Source organism: Acomys russatus, chromosome 28, assembly GCF_903995435.1.
Source record: "Acomys russatus chromosome 28, mAcoRus1.1, whole genome shotgun sequence".
NCBI classification, from domain to species: domain Eukaryota; kingdom Metazoa; phylum Chordata; class Mammalia; order Rodentia; family Muridae; genus Acomys; species Acomys russatus.
Window position 1 is genome coordinate 746,142 of NC_067164.1, and position 22,188 is coordinate 768,329.

Consider the following 22,188-nt stretch of genomic DNA (forward strand, 5'->3'; position numbering starts at 1 on the left):
CGTGGGCAGGATATACGTCAGGATGCATGGTTACCCTGATTGGACCTGATGGGAAATGCAGGAATTATGGGTTTGCCTTTTTAAGCCCCAGCAGAATGTGACTGAGGCCATTTTGTGGAAACCCAGAGATGAGCCTGGCTAGAGTCCATCAACCTGGCCAGTAATTAACTAAAGCTTGCTTCAAATTTGGCTTACCATCAGAAATACGGAGGGCTCTCTCCCCGCTCCCTCCCCTCTCTGTCTCTCTTCATCTCTCTCTCTCTCTCTCTCTCTCTCTCTCTCTCTCTCTCTCCTCCTCCTCCTCTCTCTCTCTCCTCTCTCTCTCTCTCCCTCCTCCTGTCTCTCTCTCTGTCTCCTCTCTCTTCTCTCTCTCTCTCCTCTCTCTCTCTCTCCTGTCTCTCTCTCTTCTCTCTCCTCCTCTCTTCCTCTCTCTCTCTCTCTCTCTCTCCTCTCTCTGTCTCTCTCTGTCTCTCTTCATCTGTCTCTCTCTCTGTCTCTCTTCATCTGTCTCTCTCTCTGTCTCTCTTCATCTGTCTCTCTCTCTCTGTCTCTCTTCATCTGTCTCTCTCTCTGTCTCTCTTCATCTGTCTCTCTCTGTCTCTCTTCATCTGTCTCTCTCTCTCTCTCTCCCTCCCTCCCTCCCTCCCCATCTCTGTCTTTATCTCTGTCTCTTTCTCTCTGTCCCCTGCTCCCTGTCTGTCTCTGTCTCTCTCTCGATAACTCCTTAACATTTCTTTCAGTAGGACAATTCCTTCATGAGTGCTACAGTCAACTCTATACTTCTGTGAATATTGGGGCCTGGGGAGAAATGGCTACATCTTTACTTTTTTTCTTGTAAACGTTACTTATGCAGCCTTTTTCCTGCCCACAAAACTGAAAATAAAAGGGAAGTGAGGATTCCTCACACTCAAACATGCCAAGCTAAAAAGGCTGCCTCACACTTAGACGCGGCATTAACGCTTTCTAATGGTGGGGAACAGGGTTCTCTTACGCACAGCCTCTGTGGGCTTTGCAAAGCATGAAATACCCTGTGCACCACCTCAGAACACGCTCACTTTCTCATCAGCCTCAGTGGGAGATAAAACAGAGACTGCCTGGAGCGACAGACCTACTGGGTGGCAAAGGCACTGGAAGCAGGAGAGCCCGCCTCCAGAACTGGCTTACTGGCTGGTATGTTTGGATGGCCCAGATGACGGCATTCTTTAAGGAGATTATAGAATCTTCGGAAGGTGGAGGCCAACTGGAGGAACTGGGGAGCAGGCCTCGGGATGTCAGCCCAGCTCCTCTTCTGTAACATTTCTTTTTGGTCTATGAAGATGAGAGCAGATGCAGGTTCCTGTTCCCATAGGCGTGAACCCTTCTTGCCATTGTGACTTCCCAGTCAAAGACTGTACCCTTAAACCCATCTCTCCTCCTTTGAGTCTCCTCTTGTCCTGTTGGTCAAAGCGTGAGCAGATCTGTGAAGGGTAGTCTAGATTAGGCTAGCTGAAGCCGGGGGACCCTCCCTACATGTTAGGTGGCACCACCCCATGGGCTAGGATCCCGTGCTGAACAAACAGGAGAAAGGAGGCTACGCACCACATTCCATCACTTTCTGCACACGGTTGGTGCAATGTGTCTAGTAGCCGCAAGCTCCTGAGGCCACGATGGATGCCTGCAAGCTCTGAGCCAAAATCTACCTTTCCATCCTTGAGCTGCTCGTGTCGGGTTTTCTCCCAAGGAAGAGAGAAGTAACACAGGGGTGAGTGCCATGCTTGGGTTGGAAACCCCATCTGTTCTGCCCGCAGACAGCAGAGCTCCCGCTTCTTGGCTTTGGGGACTAATGGCACAGCCTCTTCCCTGTTAGATCTCAGTTTTCTTGCTACAGATTGAAAAGTTCCACCACTGGTTCCTATGATTCTCAAGACGTATGACTTGACCTGAATCATCTCTGGCAGGTGGCAGGCAGCTGTGGGACATCTCACCCCATAGTCACAGAAGCCCATTCCTATAACCAATCTTATATATGAAATATATAATAAACCCATACATACATTTGTACAAATACATACACATAACACACACATACACACACACACACACACACACACACACGCACACACACTTTTACCATACTGTTTCTGTTGCTCTGGAGAACCCTCACTAATGTAAACTATCTTCCACAATGACCCTAGGAAGCTGACAGGAAACTGAGCCTCTGAAACATTATGAGGCCAACTGAGTATCACAAGACACAGCCCACACTGAACCCACGTCTCTCAGAACACTTCCACCTAAAATACTTTGCCCACCACCAGGTTTGTCAAGCGTGGATACTTATGAGCACCTATAGACAATTAATTATATTGCATTTATTGCTAACACTCACTCACTGTGGGCAAGCTAGTCCTGTATACAGATCACCTCCTATTAGTTTTCACAGCAGTATAGCATGGGAACACTTGCCACCCCATTTTGCACATGAAGAAGGCAAGCCATGGAAAATATAATTAATTTACTCAAAGTCACAATCATCCCAGAATTATAACCCAGTCCTGAATTCTTCAATGCTATCCACATTTAATTAATTTGATATCACTTGGCTATGGCCTGACATCACATGGAGTGTACATGTTTTATGCTTATAGCTCTTATGCAGCTATGAAACCAAAACAAACTAACAGGCTAAACATAAACAAAATATGAAGAGAGGGAGGTAAAGCTGACAATGTATTTGGGTTTGATGAAATGGCTGTCTGTTGGAGCCAATGCTCTCTGTGAGCAATTCTTTAGATGCTCACATGCCTGCTTCACTGTGTGCCACGTATCCTCTCCCGCCCTTTCCTCTCAGTTCCAGCTATGAGGAACCTGTTGGTACACTCACCACTATCCTACCAGCACGCCTTTAGTACCATTACATAGTTTCATATCCTGTTAGGCTCAGTTCCTTGCCTACAAGCTAAAACAGACCAAAAAAAAAAAAAAAAAAAAAAGACAGGCTCTGACACAACATGTCCTCAACAGAGACATCCAGAGAATTCAGACCAAAAAGTAAACTGAAGATATGTAATTGGTATTATGGTAAGAGAATAAAATATGAATATCCCATTAAAAAGACAAAATTTACAACTCTTTTTCTTTGGGGGATGGAGGTTGAGACAGGGTTTCTCTATGTAGCCCTGGTTGTCCTGAACTCACTTTGTAGACCAGTCTGGCCTCAAATTCACAGAGATCCACCTGCCTCTGCCTCCGGAGTACTGGGAATAAAGGTGCCCGCCACCACACCTGGCTAAAATTTACAACTGTTAGAACGTGCACATACAAAGCAGCAAAGGTTGCAGCAGCATCCACTGCACTTCTGCATGGCAGTCTGTGCCTTGATCCTTCCACATTCAGGCTACGGATCCTATATCCAACCGGAAAGTCACGGACACCGAAGCAACAAGACAGAGGTCAAGACATAAGCAATGTGTTGGCCTTTGAAACTTTACAGGGAGATATTTGACTGGGCTAAGGAGAGAGGGTGTTTGCCACGAAAGTTCATATGGGAAGGGCACAGAGATCCCACCTGCTAGTCCACAGACAAGAGGGGCACTGTTTCCTAAAAGCCTCAAATAAGCCCCCAAAGGCCTATTCATAAAGGTAATTTTTTCTCCTCCACCAGTGCAGGATTCAAAGAACAAGTCCTGAGCATGGCAGGTGCCATTAATCAGAGAAATTCAGGACACGGAGGGGCGGCTGTCATACTTTCTTATGTCCCCTGGAAATAATTTGACACAGACCCTTCCAGGACCAGGATAGTAGAATAAATAAAACAGAAAGGTTTTTCTTATTTGATGGTCAATGTCTTTTTTTTTTTTTAATAAGGACAAGATTCTAGTGTAGAGCAAGGCCACCAAACCCTAGCATTCTAACATGGGTGCTTCACATTTGATAAAGTGTTGCTCTTCTTGTAAGGAAAAAAAAAAAAAAAAAAAAAAAAAAAAAAAAAACCTTTATATTAACAAGTTAGTGGTTACAGGACAGAGTGGCTTAATTGTGAAGATCACGGTTATTTATTTATTTTTGAAGTGATGTTCATGCCGCTGCTCGGGCTGTCGGCTGAGATCAAGAACTAAGTCATATCCAGAATAAAAACAGGATGCTGAAAAACTCATGGCAAAACTTTCATTTCCATTTCTAAAACCACTGTGCTGGCGCAGGCAATTACAGTTCCTAGAGATACAGGCCACTGTACCTAACAGTCCCCTTAAATTCCTCCCGGAGCCAATAACTGCTGTCTGGACACTCCTCTGCCTCCGCTGTGGTGGTCACTGGACAGACCAGTACAGGTCACGTCACTGTTTTCAGCAGCAAAGAGAGGATGGATTAGGTCTCCATAATTCACACCAACAGGTAGCATACTGCTTCTGTGATAGGGCTGTCTGTCTGTCTGTCTGTCTCTGTCTGTCTGTCTATTTTCACGTGCTCGGTATTTTTTTCCTAACATTTTATATCTTCATGAAAGTAGAAATAACTGCCGGGCGTGGTGGTGCACGCCTTTAATCCCAGCACTTGGGAGGCAGAGGCAGGCGGATCGCTGTGAGTTCGAGGCCAGCCTGGTCTACAAAGTGAGTCCAGGACAGTCAAGACTACACAGAGAAACCCTGTCTCAAGAAGAAGAAGAAGAAGAAGAAGAAGAAGAAGAAGAAGAAGAAGAAGAAGAAGAAGAAGAAGAAGAAGAAGAAGAAGAAGAAGAAGAAGAAAGTAGAAATAACTGGAATCACAACTGGACTCTCCCATCAGACTAAGCGTGTCTGCTGCTTGATGTGTAAGTGAGTAACAAGGTTACAAGAGACTCAAATACGCAAGTCTGGCCCTGGAGCTTTTGTACAGGAAGGAATAAAGCCCAATACACAGTCCCATGGGACTCAATCACTGCCCTGACCTTCAGCGTCCCCAGCACAGGCACTGGCCAATCTGATGATAAACAACAAGCCTGAAGTATTTCATACAGTGCTACTCTGGGATCACCCCAGGGCTAGGCTTCTGAAAAGATCCAAGGTGGGAAGCGCACAGGTTGCTGGGAACCTTGTCTCTATGATGCCCATGCCTGGGAAGTTGCTCTGTGAAGGGAACTCCTTTCTCTGTTAGCAGAGGACACCAGCTTGAGGACATGCAGACAGATGTACACAGCATACAGAAATTATTTAAAACTGAATCAAGCCTGTGAGAGCATTGCCAAAACAGAACCTTAACCTGCCCTTCGAATGAATCATCCATGGACTTATGCCATTCTCTCGCTATCTGCAGGGTTCTCTAGCTTTATTTTATTTTATTTGTTATTTTGGGGGAGTTTTCGAGACAGCGTTTCTCTGTGTAGCCTTGGCTGTCCTGGACTCCCTTTATAGACCAGGCTGGCCTCGAACTCACAGAGACCCGCCTGCCTCTGCCTCCCCAAGTGCTGGGATTACAGGCGTGCACCACACACAGTGTCGGCTGGGTTCTCTAGCTTTAAAATACTAAACTACTGGGTCTGGGGACATGGCTCAGTGCGTAAAGAGCTTACTCTGCAGACGTTAGGAGCTCAGGTCCCTCGGAACCGATGGCAAGCCTGGGTGTGGTGGTTTGAACGGCCATGCCTCCCATGGCCTCCTCTCATTCCCACTATGCTTGGTCCCCCCTGGGTAGACCTGTCACTGAAGGAATGGGAGGTGTGGCTTTGTTAGAGGAGCTGTGTCACTGAGGGTGACAAAAGTTCACACTATTTCCAGGTAATTCTCCCCCCAACCCCACCAATGCCTCCTGCTTCTGGATCACATGTGAGCTCTCAGCTACTGCTCTGGCACCATACCTCCCTGCCTGCCATGCTCCCCACCATGGTAATCACAGACTCCAGCCCCCTGAAGCTGTAAGTCCCTATACTCTTAATATCTATAATAATATTCTTTCGTTTGGTGCTTTTTTAAAAAAAAAATGCAACTTACAGCATTTTTTCTGTATCACATCCTATCACTTGGACACATTCTCTAGATAAACTTATTTTTTAAAGAAATTTCTTCCTTGGCCCGAAGGCTTGAGGAAGTTCCGTTGGTATATTTCGGAATGTAGAGCTAGTAATACGCCTTCGCTTAAAGTGGAGAGTCTATGTCTTGTGGACCTTGTATTCTAAAGCCTCTACAGAGGAGGTGATACAGATGCCAAAAGGCAATGGCATGCAGGCTTGGGGCTGGACAAGGCAGGAGCGCATGTTATGCGCGCCTCAGTGGGTAAAGGAGTTTGCTATACTGTTCTTTCTACTCTCAAGCTTGAACTGTACCCTAATAAAGGTTAAGAATGGTTATTATAATAAATTTTAGTTTAGGGGAGGTAGTTCCGTTTCCGGCCTGGTGTGTTGGCTATTTGGCGTTCCCTAGTCACGGTTGGTGGGAACAACGAAGCCAGGATGTTGCAGAATATGCTTGCCTTTCATCAGATTGCCCAGAGGACCATCAGCACTGTTTCACAAAGGCATTTTGAAAACAAGGGTCCAGAGAAACAAACGCTGTTTCAGGAGGATAATGGGGTCCCAGTACACCTGAAGGGCGGGCCTCTGATGCCCTCCTCTACAGCCTCATAATGGCTCTGACAGTTGGCTGAACAGCCTGTGCCATCTATCAGTTAGCTGTGGCTGCATTTCCTAAGAAGCAGAACTGACGTCATCACCGCAGCCTTCACATGGTTCAGTTTCATTCAGCGCATGATGGACCAGCCATCTAAAGAATAACTGAGCTCTTCTTTGGGGATCAATATTTATTATCGTGTACTAACTGCCACCAATAAAGCAGTCTTTACAAAAAAATAATAATTTAAATTTGAAAGTATTTTGAGAAATGTTTCCCAAAAATGTCAAATGATCAAAGTTGTCGGAAACCTAGTTTTAAATTTTTTTTCTGTGAGAATACAGGAAGTATATAAGTATATAACCAGCTGGCAGAACCGAGGCAAGGGCATGTTTCTTAGCTGCCACTACCAAAGCTCCGGCTGTTCTTAGGGTGATAGGCACTGTGGCCTCAAAACAGGAAATGAGCCTTAGAAACCAAACAATCCTGATATTTACACAATTGCTCTAAAAGGCCAAGTGCACACAGCTATTATGTGTGTCTACCACGTTCAAAGTTCTCTATTGTTAATTAAGGAGCTACTGGCCCTACTGAAGTGATAGGGTGCTTGGCATCTGATTTTCACAGTTGGACAAACAGCACAGAGGTTAAAAGAAATCAGCCACAGGCAAATGAAGCCAGGGATTCTATGGATGGAAGAAAACCATCGAGAGGGTCCTAGGAGAACTCCAGGCCACAAGGCCACACACGTCCTTGGCTCTCACGGCTGAGGCACACGCGAGCGCTTCATCCTCACTTAGCTTGCTTGATGGTGTAGTTAACTCTCAGAGCACGGCAGAATATCTGCCCACTCGCAAACAAGTCTCTCAGCGCCACCCACAGCCAAGGTGCTCTGAGGACCAGCAACACGTAGCATCAGCACTCATCTGTCTGCTCTTCTCACCTCCACACTGGTGAAAGACACACAGACATCACCTGACACGTCCACCCAGCAACTGGCTTCAAGAAATTATACAGGCTAGTCTCATGAAACCAGTGAACACATCCGAAACCTGCACACGACCAAACGCCAGTGTGTAAGTGCTCTCACAAATAGGCTTCTGTTGCTAATTCACTAAGGGACCAGTAGGCCAAGTTACTACAAACTGCCATGTTTATAGGACAAAAGTGATTCAATGTTGGTTATTTCAACTGATCCTATCAGTACAGTTTGAACCTGCTCATATACCACACGCAGCCTGTGTACCTGTCACTGTGCACCGTGGTGGTTCCAACCTTCTGTTCTATGTTAGAATTTGATTAGATTTAACTTAGCCAGGTTGACACAATTAACCTAGAATGAGGACACTCCTTTTACATTATATGCAGTTTTGATCTCCAAGATGGTCACATGGCTCATGCATATTATGATCATAAACATCATGATTTGTAAAATGTCTTGTCATGAAAGGCCAGGAAGGGTCACACTGAGTTTATTTCAGGATCAAATCTACATACTTCTTAGGAAGGCTAATAGGTAGCAGTTAACAGTTAAAAACTCCTACACTGTCTTCTCTCCTTCACCTTCTTCCTTCCAGCCTCATTACCCAACATTTATGCAGCTTCTACTAGTACGACACAGCTGTATTCAGGGAACTGTTAGCCAGCCAGCCAGGGGTGAGTGGGTCTAAACTGGGGTGCAATATCCTTCGCTGAAAGCAGTGGAGCGCTGGACAAGGCTTGCCAGGGTTAGTTAGTAACTGCAAACATCTGTGTGACTGATACCTGAAGAGGCATCAAAGTGAGGCTGGGGACATGGACAATCAGTCGGTGATGTGCTGGGGACATGGCTGATCAGTCGGTGATGTGTTCACCTTGTAAGCAGCAAGACCTGAGTTTGATCTCCAGAACCTTCCCTCCACATACACACACACAAACAGAAGTGAAGAAATCAGTGCTCGTAGCTGGGGAGCTGAGGGTGGAGAAGTGACCCTGGAGTCTCTTTGGGCAACTGGTTCGACCTCTCGGTGCCTCTCTTCCCCTATCATCAAGATGAACAATGGTTTTTAGTGTGAATTTAAACGGTCAGTTCCAGCTTAGGGAAAAGCTGATAAATGGTAAGAGCGCCATTAACTTAGCTACTGATACTCTCAAAAGCACAGGTGGCCTGGGAACAGTGGAAGCACAAGGCCCGACTTCAGGGAAGATTCTCGCACCTTCCAGACTCCGGTAAGGCTCATGGGAGGACTGCGGTCAAACCTTGGCTGTCTAGCGAAATAAAATAGGATGAGAGTCTGGTTTGGGACATGAGCAGTAAAGTAAGCTCTCTAAGATTTTAAGGGGACGACAGAAATGCAAGGGGACGACAGAAATGCCACCGTCCACCAACATCTGTTCTTTCCTTCTTTTTTGTTTTTGTGATGCAGGGTCTTGCAATGAAGGTCCTGACTGCCCTGAAACTACGTGGACAAGACTGAACTCCTCCTGCATCTGTTTCCCACGTTCTGAGATGGCCCGCCTGGGCCACCATGTCTGGCTTCTGCATCTGCTGTTGTTGTTGTTGGGTTTTTTGTTTTTGTTTTTGGCTTTGGTTTTTTGAGACAGGGTTTCTCAGTGTAACAGCCCTGATGGTCCTAGACTCACTTTGTAGACCAAGCTGACCTCAAACTCACAGAGATCTGCCTGCCTCTGCCTTCCCGGTGCTGGGATTAAAGGGATGTGCCACCATGCCAGTTGTTTTTTTTTTTTTTCAACTAATTTATCTATTCACTTTACATCCCAATTGTATCTCCTTCCCGCCTCTCACCCCAAGTCCTACCCTCTCTCTCTCTCTCTCTCTCTCTCTCTCTCTTTTCCCTATCCCCCCTACCCTACTCCTCAGAAAAGGGGCGCCCCCCTTCCAACCCACCCCAGCACATAAATCACATCTGGACTGAGTGCATCCCTTTCCCCTGTGGCCTGGCAGGGCAGCCCCACTAGGGTGAAGTAATCAAAAAGGAGGCAACAGAGTCCATGTCAGAGACAGTCCCTGCTCCCCTTACTAGGGGACCCATATGAAGCCTGAGCTGCCCATCAGCTACATCTGTGTAGGAGGCCTTGGTGCAGTCCACGCATGGTCCTAGGTTGAACCTCAGTCTCTGAAAGTGCCTCTGGACCCTGGTTAGTTGGTTCCGTGGGTCTCCTTGTGGCGCTCCTGTTCCCTCTGGGTCCATCTATCATTCCCCCCATTTTCCCACAAGACTCCCAACACTTAGCCCAATGTTTGACTGTGAGTTTCAGCATCTGTTTTGATCCCAATCCTATATCCAACAAAGGGATAATATCCAATATATATATATTTTTTAAACCCTCAAGAAATTAAACACCAACAAAGCAAATAACCCATAAAAAATGGAATACAGAGCTAAACAGAAATTTCTAAACAGAAGAATATTGAATGCCCAAGAAGCACTGAAAAAATGCTCAACATCCCTAGTTGTCTGGGAAATGCAAATCAAAACGACTCTGAGATTCCATCTTACACCTGTCAGAACGGCTAAGATAAAAAAACAAGAGAGAGACAGCACATGTTGTCGAGGCTGTGGAGAAAGGGGAGCACTCCTCCATCGTCGGTGGGAGTGTAAACTTGTACAACCACTTTGGAAATCAATCTGGCGCCTTCTCAGAAAACTGGGAATAGTGCTGCCTCAAGACCCAGCTATACCACTCCTGGGCATACACCCAAAATATGCCTCACCATCCAACAAGGACACTTGCTCAACTATGTTCATAACATCTGTTGTTTTTGACCAAATAGCTTACCTTGACTTCCTTGGGTTTTGCAAATCTTTTCTAAAAAGATGACTAGCATGTCATGTGACTGGGCTATTTTTACCACTTGAGGCTATTTAAGCCCTGTCTCACTTGCAGCATGAAACCAGAAGCAGGAATGACTCACCCAGAGGCTGTGAGCACTTCAGTGCACAGTAGCAGGGGACACCTTGGCTAAAGCTTCTCTCCCTCAGTCAAGCAGGAAGAGTGAAAGGCATGTGTCAGCAAGTCCAGCAGGCCTTAACGACAGCCTTGGATGCTGGAGAATTATCAACAGCAATGCAGGTTGGATTCCTATGTAACTGTACAATCTGGCCAGGCGAAAGCAATCAGAGACAGCAAGCAGAACACACAGCAGAGGCTCTCAACCTTCCCAATGCTGCAGCCCTTCAATACAGTTCCTCATGTTGTGCTGACCTCCCCAACCACAAAATTAATCTTGTTGCCACTTTATAACTGTCATTTTGCTACTGTCGTGTGTCGTAATGTAAATCTCTGATAGGCAGGACAGCTGATATGCAACCCCCAAAGGGGTCAAGACCCACAGGTTGAGAGCCACTGGCTTGGTGGCTCTGAGCTCAGGGTTCACCAGGCCTGTGTTTAGCTCCTGATTCTGCCACACAGTCTGAGACACGGGGCAAAGCCTTTGACCTCTCTCTCCTTCACGTTCCTCTTCTGTAAAAAGAGAGTTACATGTGTTTACCTCACACAACCAAGAGAACTCAAGTCTGTGCTTATAAAGCGTACAGCCATTGAGCACTACAGAAAGGGGAACCTCCCCAGTTAGACACTGAAGGATATGACTATTTTCCGTTGAAAGCACTGTGAAAATAGTAGGTACAGGAAAGGTGCAGTGGCCTGCATTTTCTTCCTGAAGTCCCTTGAGGGCTGGGGTGACAGTTCACCACAACAGCAGTGAGAAACACATTTCCGTCACCTCAGGCAATGGGCTGACAGAGTGGGAAATGTCCCCTAAGGTATAAGTTTAAATATCAGGCAGTGCTGTGTTGAAAAGCTGTAGAGCAGTGGTTCTCAACCTTCCTGTGACCCTTTAATACAGTTGTTCACGATGTGGTGACCCCCCCATCCCTCAACCATAAAATTATTTGGTTGCTACCTCATAACTGTCATTTTGCCACTGCTATGAACTGCAACGTAAATATCAGATATGCAGGCTCTCTGGTACACAACCCCAGTGGGGGGTCATGACCCCATAGCTTGCAAACCACTGCTATAGATCAACAGTTGGGCCCTGGTGGTGGCTGTGCATGACAGGAGCCAGGTCTTGGGGTCACAGCCTAGCCCTGCTACGGCTCTCAGCTTTCCTGGTCTGGCTGCCGTTAAGAGGTCTGTCTACCATTCACCCTCACTGCCATGGAGCAGTTTTCCCTGACACAGCGGCCTGAAGCTATGGGCCAAAGTCAACCCTCCTCTCCTAAGCTCCGCCATCAGGTACACTGGCACAGCACAAAAGTGACTATTAATGCACTGTGCACGCCCCAGTGAGGTCATCTTCATCCATCTTTGCTTTCTGTGCTAGCCAAAGCCCCTCCATTTGTCACAGTTTTACAGTTTGTCAGCCGAGAACATGAACTTTCAGTTCTAGCTCACATCTTTACATCTTTCTTTTCCTTATGGAGCTGCCCACGCCCTGGGAACAAATCCTGCTTATCTTTTGGTAGTCTAATTTTTAGGGCCTCAGCCAGAAAAACTAAAATAAGCAGAGAAGAAAAGAGGTTTTCCTCCTTCCCTACATGCTGTGTAAGTATTTGTTTAAAAAAAAAAAAAAAAAAGCTAAATTAAACTAAAAGAGACTTCAAAGCCCTTCTGTTCCTTAGCCAAAAGCCAATCTTGATTTTTCACGGTGCAAAGTCTGCAGCAGGCATAGCAAGGGAGTGATGAAGGGAATGGTGTTCACTGCCATCTCTGCTTCCACTGTCTCCCTGTCTTTTAAGCCAGGGAGATGGAGAAATCTGGAATGTTCCACCAGGTGTGTACATACATGTAGCCTTGCAGAGAGGGTATTTGCTCCATTGACATGTTAAGGAGACTGAGATTCGAGCTGGCTCCAGTGCCCACTGTCACAGCAACAACAAAGCCTGCAGCTCACACCCTTGGAGAACCACCTCCCTTTAGGGTAGGCAGCACCATGTGATCTCAGTGTGATGGCTCCAGATACAACGCTGAGTCCAGCAAGACATCTCTCCCTTACTCCCCTTTCCTGAGACGTGATGCAAAAGAAATCCAGTACATCCACCCGCCTCACCCCACCCCCCGCCCCAATTCTAGACTCTACATTCACCAGAGAAGGGAGGGGGGGTAATACAATCATGCTGATAAGAAACTAAAACCTATCCCTGTGTTAAAAACAGAGACAAGTAATACAAAGTAAAAATGGAAAATGCCACTACACAGGGAAGTACACGTGTTGGGTGTTGAGTTGTTTCCGGTGGTGCCCAGGGATTGAACTAGGGCCTGCAGCATGCTGGCCACATCCGCTGTAATGATCTGAGTCCCAGTTCCACGCAGGGAAAGCTAATCTAGTCAGGAAGAGTGGAGTGGGATTAGGGGAGATGTGAACATTGAACAGGGACTTGAAATGAAAAGAACTGAGTCAGTCAAGGAAGGGAGATGCGCTCTAGAAAGAGGAGCCAGCCGACGCCTAGATGCCATGCTGGGATGTGATATGAGACTGCTCAGGAGAGCACAGGAGGGTGAGGAGGAGGAGGAGGGGTGCAGATCCCTGAGGGCCAGGTAGGTAGTAGCTACCCTTCTGGGACGTAGGTGGGAATAATGTGACGTTCCTAAGCAACTCTTAGGGAAGCATGTGGTTTTATTTATCTTATTATCACTGAGGCCACTGTGCACAACAGGCTGGAGGAGAGTGGGTGGGCTCTGATGGCTATTTGTCTACCACAATACCATCTCCTTATTAATGATGCCCACTTTGGGGTCGGTCTGCTGTTGCCCAGGATAAAGAGTTTGTACCTGGATCTGATCACATGGCTAAGTTGTGACCAATGAGATTGATGAAAAGTCTTTGTATGAAACATAAGAGAAGGTTGTTTGTTTGTTTAGGGTTTTGTTTTGTTTTGTTTTGTTTTGTTTTTGAGGCAGGCTTTCTCTGTGTAGCCTTGACTGTCCTGGACTCACTTTGTAGACGAGGCTGGCTTCAAACCCACTTTGTAGACCAGACTGGCCTCGAACTCACAGAGATCCACCTGCCTCTGCTTCCTAAACGCTGGGATTACAGGCGTGTACCACCGCGCCCAGCTGTTTAGTTTTTTGAGACTGGGTTTCTCTGTGTAGCCTTGGCTGTCCTGGACTCACTTTATAGACCCAGGGCTCCAACTGGCAGAGATCGGCCTGCCTCTGCCTCCTTGAATGCTGGGACTAAAGGTGTATGCCACCACGCCCAGTGAGAGAAGGTTGTTAAAGGGAGCTGGTCCCCCACCTCCCCTCCTGCCCACCTGCCTTTCTTGCTTCCTGCAACTTTCACTCAGACAACTAAAGCACCAGTTGCCATCTTGGGCCACAGTAAAGACATAGGCTGGAATGAAGGCAAGGAGGCTGGGATCCAGATCTCTAGTTTGGGTCCAGCAGATGAGTCTACAGAGCCGCCTCCAGGCTTTACTCTCCACATCCACACTGAGCGGGGAAAAGAATTTCTATATTTGCAACCAGTGTTGTTCAGGGGTTTCATGGGAATGGGTAACTGAGTCCTGATACAGATGGAGGTCACTGCACTCACCTAAGAAGTGGTGGGGGCTGGGATTATGGTAGGGGTGAGGGTGAGGGGCAAATAGCGGGGCTGAGCTATATACAGAAGGCAGGAACAGAACCGGATTAGTCTAGACCTCAGAATACATGGACTAGAGACTGAGAAATAGAGAAAAAGTGAAATCATCAGAACAAGACACCAGAAGCCATGAAAGAGACAGCATGTCCCACGCCAAATGGCAGTTGGGAAGGGAGAGTGGGCAATGGGCACATTTGAGAGGCAGGAGGGGAAAGGACAGTCTTTAAAGGAGGCAAGAAGCCACCAGAACAAAAGTCATGGAACTTAACCTAGGCAGACACTGCCAATCTTTTACTGTACAAAGAGCCAGGGCTATCTAGGAGGTCCAGGAATATCTCTTCCAGCTGTGCAGAAAAAGATGGAAGCAGGACCCAGAAGAGCCTCACAGCTGGAGAAGGTGACTAAAGGGATGGGGCCTTCTGTGGTGGTTTTAATCCCAGCACCTGGGAAGAAGCAGCAGGTGGAGCTCTGAGAGTTTGAGGTAAGCCTGGCTGACGTACAGGCTTCCAGGCCAGCCAGGGCTACAAAGGAAGACCCTGCCCACCCATCCCCCTAAAGTAGGGTGTGGGGCCAAGGAAGCTCAATGCTTTGTAATTCTAGTGAGGGTTTTGGGGGGGTGTATATATATATGTTTGGCAGTTTTAAAGTTACTAAGTAAAGAGTTAGCAGATAGTACACAAGGACAAAGTTCTTAACAGCAATGGTTTTGAATCAGGCATGGTGGCACGCACTTGCATTCCTGGAAGCCGAGGCAAGAGAATCACAAGTTCGAGGCCAGCTTACGCTGGCAAGAGTAAAATTTGTTTCAAGCAATAAGAAAAACTGTGGGTTTGGAAAACCCACATGACAGAAAGACCTAATGCTTTTTCTTTTTCTTTCTTTCCTTTTTCTTTGTTTTGTTTTTCAAGACAGGTTTTCTCTGTGTATCGTTGGCTGTCCTGGGCTCACTTTGTAGACCAGGCTGGTCTTCAAAGCCTCTGCCTCCCAGAGTGCTGAGATAAAGGTGTGTGCCACCACGTGTGCCTGACGTGCATTTTTATAAGTATCAAGAAGGTAAAAGAATTGAAGCCTCTGGCTAAAGTTTCTATTTCTACAACATAAACCCAAGCTGAGAGAGTACAAATAAGAAGCAGGCCCACAGTGCTGACCCAGAAATCTTTTTAAGGAACTCAGGAATGCATTCACACTCTGCTTTCATGATTTCAGGCTCTTACCTGCAAAGACAAGCTGGCTACAGACTGCCGATGGTCCTCATGCCAGGGGAAGCAGAGGAAAATCATCTATGTGCACGTGACCCCTGGAACCAAGTGTTGAGGTCATTGAGGCACTGTGAGGTACGGATGCATGGAGGCCCAGAGCTCACTGGTTTGTTAAAGGTGGACAGACTGGCCCTCCCCACCTCCACAGCGTGAACACACACACACACACACACACACACACACACACACACACACACACACACACACACACACCCCTTGTAATGTCTTTCAAACAATAACATTAAAATCCCCACTACTGATTAAAATACTATACAAACAGTTTCAGCTGGGCTTCGTTAAAGTTTTAAAAGAATGGGAGGTAGAGAGTAAGGCATTTTGTTTTATCAAATCAAAACAAGTGCACTAAACTGGGCTCAGGTGCCCCAAGAGTTGGCAACAGCAGTGTCACTGCCTTTCCCTTGAGGCCCACTCAAGCCAGGCTCTACGTTTACTACTACTATTACTACTACTACTAATAATAATAATAATAATAATAATTATTATTATTATTATTATTATTATTATTATTTATAATGCAAGAGGCATCGTTATCTGACTGGCACAAAGACACCTATGAGGCTGTAACTGTCTTCATCACCATTTCACGAATGCGGACACTGATGCATCGACTTGCTCAGTGTCCTGTGAACTAGTGTGAACACCGACCATTGGCTGTCAAGAGCTTTGTAAGTCAGCCCAAAAAAAAAAAAAAAATCAGCTCTACCCAACTCTCCCAAAGACTCCTTCCAGCCTTCACACCAAAGGAGTGGGAAAACAAGAAAAGACAAAGCAGAGAAGTTGTCCCTTAAGTGAGAGGCAGGTGAGCTGCCTGTGTGCCGATTACTTCTGTCTGTGACAGTAACTCAGAAGAAAGTGCGGCCCCTAGGCACAGTTGCTGGCTCCTCCACCGAACAGAGTCCCTGGAATGTGCGGAGACAACCAGACACCCACAAACAGCTCAGTCGCTTCTGCACGTGACCCAGACTCAGAGAAAACCAGGCAGAGGCAAACGCTTCTAGGATAACTTCAGCAGTACAAAAAGTGAATCTGAGGAGACAGGGTGTCTGTGTTTCCGGAGCACATTACTGTAGAGCTCAGCTGTTCTGGTGAAGGCCTTTTGTGGGTGGGGGGAGGGGAGGGGGGTCACCAAGAATCCAGAATCAGGCTTGTGAAGTCACTTGAAGCCATCTGCGTTAGGCCTTCAGAATCCATCACACTTGGAAGGACCGCCACAGAAACTTCCAAGCCACATCCTGGGCAGAGGTGCTGCGCATGCGTGCACCTCTGTTCAACTGAGCAGGTGGGTTTAGAAAGCTGTACAACATCCAGTTTGCTACAACACAGACAGGCTCCCTCCTCTTGCCATTTCTCCCCATCTGCATCTGGTCCGCGCACAGAAAACTGCATGCTGAGACAGACAGCTATTCATCAGAAGGCTTGAGGACGTCACTGTCCCCAGTGACTCAGTTGGCTGGCACAGTTTATAAAGACAAAACAGTTTTGCTGAGCGCCTGCTTTCGCCCTGGAAGTCTGGAGTGGGGGGGCACACAAGGCAGAAGCAAGGATTCTACAGTGAGTTTCACAGTCACTGCTGGGTTTGATTAAGCATGTCTGAGGCGACTCCCCTGGAAGAGGGTTTTAGGAAGCTTACACATGGTTTCCTGCAGGCTTCACTGTGTGAGCCTTTCCCCCCTTTTCATGTGGCTCTGCATCTTTTCACTTAACAAATGACAGTCCTTAGCACAGCAATGTGCTAAGTCTTGTGAATCTGCAAATCACCAAGCCTCAGGCTAGAGGCTCTGAAAACTCCAACCCATAAAACTTGACAAACAGAAGAGAGCTCTGCTGTTAGACATGGGTTATTTAACTCCTCACTCTGACATTAATTAGCTGGGAGCCAGCGAGTTGGTTAATTACCTCCCCTCCGCTTTAGACTATGCTTAAGAAAGTACAGCATGCCTTAAAAGACAGTGTTTAAAGACTAGAGGTAGATAACAAACATTAAATCCTTTTCTCTACAGACCAACATGCAAATGGCATGCTTTGTGCCTGCAGAACCAGGCAGCCTCAATGGAGCTCCCTTCACCTGCCCTCCCTCCATCATTGTGACGGAGCATTCTTACCTAGCTCAATATCGCATTGGACATCAGATACCAGCCACAGTGGAAATACTTATACCACAGAACTTGACAAAGCTAATAACCAGGTCCCCCAGGAGCTGGAAGGGCTATAACCCACATTCTTTTCTTTCTTTTTTTTTTTTTTTTTTTTTTTAGTTAAGGCATGTAAAAAGACCCTCAACAGTGTCTGCTTAAGGCAAAACCATAATGAGACACCACTTCAGGGCCACTGGGAAGGCCGGAAGTACACAAGAGGAACAAGAGTGGTGGAAGATTTGCTAAACACAGCTGTGAGGTACACACCAGGAATGCCAGCACTCAAGATGCCGAGGAAGGAAGATCGCCAGTTCAAAGCCAGCCTAGTACCAAAACCAAGGAGGAAACACAGCTTCTCAAAGGCGGAGCAAAGCAACTTCTGTACGTAAGAGAAATGAAAGCATACACCCACACAAAAACATGGATACTCTTAGCAGCTGTTTACAACAGCCAAAATGTTGGTTGATGTAATCTTAATGTCTATCCATATGAACCAACAGAATGTGGTACGTCCATACAACAGAGTACTATGCAGCCAGAAGGAATAAAATATAAACACATACTACAACAAGAACGAACCTTGATACCATCAGGCTTAGTGAAAGAAGCCAGGAACAAAAGATGACCTATTGTGTAATCCTATCTGTGTAACCAATCAAACGCAATCCCCTCCGTTGACAGGAAGCAAACTGATGGTTGCTAGGAGCTGAGAGAACTGGGAAATTAAATGTGGTTTTTAAATTTTGTTTGTTTTGTTTTGTTTTTGAGTCAAGGTTTCTCTCTGTAGCCCTGGCTGTACTGGACTTGCTTTGTAGACCAGGCTAGCCTTGAACTCACAAAGATTTGCCTGCCTCTGCCTCCTGAGTGCTGGGATTAGAGGTGTGGGACACCATGCCCAGCTGTTCTGTTTTGTTTTTTAATATGAACAATTTCTGTTCTGAAACTACATCTTTGTGGATTTCATACAACAGTGAAGTCACCGACTCATCCCTTAAATGGTTACAATAACAAATTCAAGCTATGCCTATTTTACTGGGGTAAGAAGAAATATGTGCATGTGTATACACACACACACACACACACACACACACACACACGCGCGCGCGCGCACGCACATGCATCAAATAAATACATACAAGACTGCAATTTAACTTTAGAAGAAGAGACCTAGACAAGCCGCAAGCCACAAACACAAGTATAAAGCATGCATAACTGTGTATATAAGATGATGGCTCACATATTACATATACATATAGAATATTACATATTCTATATCTTATAAAAAGTAAAAGAAAGACAGACAATCTAAGAGAAAAAATGATGCTCAAAAGACAATTCAACCAAGAGTAAATGCAAACAGACCTTGGCCTCTAATTTTCTTAAGTTATAAGGTATCCACTACTTTCCACAGTGCATTAAGGGAGAAATAAGGGTAAGTGGGCTGGCAAAGAGGCGCCCTTTCCGAGGTCTGATACACAAAGCCAAAGGAAACGAGGAGGAAGGAAGTACCTGCGCTAAGATGGCCAGTGAAGATGTGGCAGGAAGTCCCCCTGGGTGGAAAGTAGCACGGTATGGTTTAACAGTCAGTGGGCTGGCCGGAGAGATAAGACACCTTGAAGCACACCGTCACATGCAAGTGCACCTGACTTGGCTGTCCCTGGGCTCTTCACTCGTGAAACAGCATGGCAAGGCTGTGGGCCATGTACAGCATAATTTATGGGAATGCTGATAAGATGGAGCCAAGTGGGTACAAACAGAACCTTTGCATCTCTACCAAGCTCCATATCAGACTTACACACACAGAGAAGGGAACCCTCCTGCAGGCACAGTGACCCTATAGCACATCTGGAGAGCAGAGAGAGTCCAGCCTAGTCAGAAAGCCACAGCATCCACAAACAACCCTGCCCACAAGGACGGGAAACAAGAACTGCAGGAGGGGAGGCCAGGCTGCCTTCCCCCTGCAATGTCCAGGTGGTATGAGAAACTAGCAGGAGCCCAGAGAGGTAGAAGTGGGGCCCAATGGGACTGTGAGCAGAGGTGGGCCAGAATTATTTTATGACTCTGCTTCCCCCATTCCGAACCAACTGATTGGTCCCCCCACTGTGCTAGGGCAAGTAAGCTGAAGTCCATATTACAAAGGAAAGCATGTGACTCTGCAACCAGGTCACACCCAACCCTCCATGCGGATCACAATGCCCTTCCTGTAGTCCCGTAGTCAGCAAGGAATGGGGCCTGTTCATGTGCCTTCTGCAATGGCGAGTGGGGGTGCCCTGCACGTAGAGGGTCTTGGAATGTAGACAGAAGAGGAAGTTTTGTTTTTGTTTTTATCACACTGTAAAGTAAAGGGGGAAATGCCTTCCCCACAATTGACTACAATGCGCTAGAGAGCTTGTAAAAGCTTTTTACTCAGTTGGTAACTCAATAAACAATTTTGCTGTCACATTTTGAACAATTCTTCTGTTGGGAAATATACAAATATATTTGCAAAATCTTAGAGATTGTTTTCTAAAATGAAAAAAAAAAAGTTAAGACAAGAATAGTATTTTGTGCCTGTAACCCAGCAAGTAGGGACAGTTTAAGGCCAGTGTTACCTACATAGTGAGTTTGAGACATCCCTGAGGTATACTAAAAGAAAAACAAATTAAAAAGGCAACTGTAAAGCTGGGCTAAGAAACAGGTAGTTTTCACTGGTGATCATTAGCCTGGAGGTGCCGTCTACCCACAAAGCCCAAGGCTAACATGTCAGGATCTTCCTGGCACAGTTAAAACAATTCATTCTATTGACTTTTCTGCTTATACTTTGCTACTTGTGTGAAACAATTCAAAGTGTAGTTTCATTTCTTCAAATTGTCATGTGATGCCTTCTGGTGTAAAATAATGTCCACTTTTGACTCTGAGGGAGATTGGCATCAGTAAATATTTTTTTAAAAAGGTCTAAATTTAAATAATGGATGTCCTCAGAACAATAAAAAAGGAACTAAGGAAAAATGGCAGTTGCCATGCCTTGTCTAAAGATAGTTCTGCTTTCCCTATGTACTTGGTGATCACAGCACTGCAACCGTTCTTGGGTGGATAGGTATGAAGTATTTACGGTAGAACATGCTTAAATAATCAAACAACCTGGGGCCTCAAGGAAATTACTGTGTAGTGATGGTTAGTCAGGGAAAGCAGGAGCCCTAGTAACACATGAACGAATGTGCAGAAGGAGTGAGGCGTTTGCCAAGGGAATGCCCAAAAGATGCTGTGACGATGACTGGAGCCAGGACCAGGATAACCAGAGGGGACAGAGATGCTTAACAGGAACAAGACATTAAAGCTAGGAGGGCGGTAATGTCTTACCAATAGCCTCTGAGCAGTCACCAGAGTCTTGCCTTGCCACGCCCCCTCCCCTGGGGCTGAGATCACTCCCTCTTCCACCGGCTACACAAGCCTGCTGGATCTGCCATCCCCTCACACCACCGAGTTCTCTCATATGCTAGAGCATTCTCGCTTGTTTGCACAACAAACACATCCTGTGCAGAACTGAAGTGGTGTAATGAGAAAATGAGTTTTTGGTCCAGGCTGGCAGTAAGTTACTGGGGGACCTGAGGCAAATCATCTCTTTTTTTTTTTTTTTCTCCAAATCATCTCTTTATCCTCAGTTTCCTGGAGGTTGTTCTTCAAAGTCTCTTCAAGTTCTAAAAGCATGTAAGTATTCATTATGAAAAGCCAATTGCCCCTGGCATGAGGGCCTATTCATTACATCTCCACAGGTTTAGGACCATAAAAGTCCCAGACTCACCGAGGCCAATTTACTCTCAGAGCCTTTGCCCAGGCTGTCCCCACTGTACATAGCAACTTTCCTCTGCTTACCTTTCTCATCTGAAAACCTTTATAACCTCTCCCGACCTCTGCACATAGTTTCTATGTCTGCAGCTGAAGTATATTCCATTCCCCAAACGGAAATGTACGTGATCTCTTTTTAAACAGTCTCCCACGATAAGTCCAACCATTCCTATTTTTTTGTTTGTTTGTTTTTTGTTTTTGTTTTGTTTTTTGTTTGTGTGTGTGTGTTTGTGTGTGCATGCGCCAGGGGAACAGTATGTGTATGTTTATGCACATGTATATATGTTAGGGGATAATGTGGGTGTGGGTGCTGGGGGAGTAGTATGTGTGTGTATGTATGTGTTTAGGGGCTAGATTGTGTGTGTGTGTGTGTGTGTAGGGGTATGGATTGTGCATGTGTGTATGTAGGAACATGTGTGTGCATTATGCACATGTGTGCATGTGTGCACAACTGTACGTAGGGGTGTGTGTGTGCCCGTGCGTGTGTGTGTGTGTGTGTGTGTGTGTGTGTGTGTGTGTGTGTGTGTGGTACGTGAGTGCAGGCACATCTCTGCTGTCTGTCCTCACCTCCCAGCGTCATACTGGGAACCCCAAGGAAGCAATTCCAAAGCTCTAAAGATCTCTAAGCCCAGAAGTTCCTGGTCCAATAGAAACAGAACGCTTGATACATAAACTGAGACATCAGAGCGTTTTCAAAGAACCTTCTACAAGACATTGCCTATAGTTGTGCTAAAGACAAGCCAGTCACCTCAAAGACAAGCCAGTCACCTCAAAGGCAAGCCAGTCACCTCAAAGCAGAT

At 46.2% G+C, this 22,188-nt stretch overlaps 1 protein-coding gene and 1 pseudogene across 3 annotated transcripts in view; one reads left to right on the forward strand and one right to left on the reverse strand.

Annotated features, from left to right (window-relative positions):
* Positions 1–22,188, reverse strand: part of Tec (tec protein tyrosine kinase) — a 73,479-nt gene that overhangs the window by 40,806 nt on the left and 10,485 nt on the right. The window lies entirely within an intron of this gene.
* Positions 6,284–6,654, forward strand: LOC127210745 (cytochrome c oxidase subunit 7A2, mitochondrial-like; annotated as a pseudogene).